The sequence below is a fragment of the Lupinus angustifolius genome, chromosome LG20, assembly GCF_001865875.1.
Source record: "Lupinus angustifolius cultivar Tanjil chromosome LG20, LupAngTanjil_v1.0, whole genome shotgun sequence".
Classification (NCBI taxonomy): Eukaryota; Viridiplantae; Streptophyta; class Magnoliopsida; order Fabales; family Fabaceae; genus Lupinus; species Lupinus angustifolius.
The window spans coordinates 17,976,675-17,977,115 of NC_032028.1; positions in this window are offsets into that span (position 1 = coordinate 17,976,675).

The following is a 441-nucleotide window of genomic DNA, read 5'->3' on the forward strand; positions in this document are numbered from 1 at the left end:
TGCTGTATTTTAATTCCTTAGTGTGTTTATTTTTAATTTTAGTGTGCTTAATTGTTAAAATTATTTTTTAGTGTGTTTATTTTTTCTTTCTGAAGATGTATTTAAAAAGTGAATTTGTTGAAACTAAACAAAGTAAATAAACACAAACTTGACTTAAACATTTTTCAAGATTAATGACTTTGTCAATTACAAGCTTTGATGAGCAACATGAGATGAAAAATTGAAAATTTTGTGAATAATTCATAATGTTATAACTTGATAAAATGCAAACTTTTTTGGAAAATCATTTATCATGACCTTGTGAATTTGTTTCAAAATCTAAGATTTGTACATAAACAAATCTTGTGAGAGAGCATAAGCCAAACACAATAATTATGTGAGCTTAGTGAGAAACTTTTTGGTTTTTCACAATTGATTTTGTTTGAATATTTCTTTACTTGG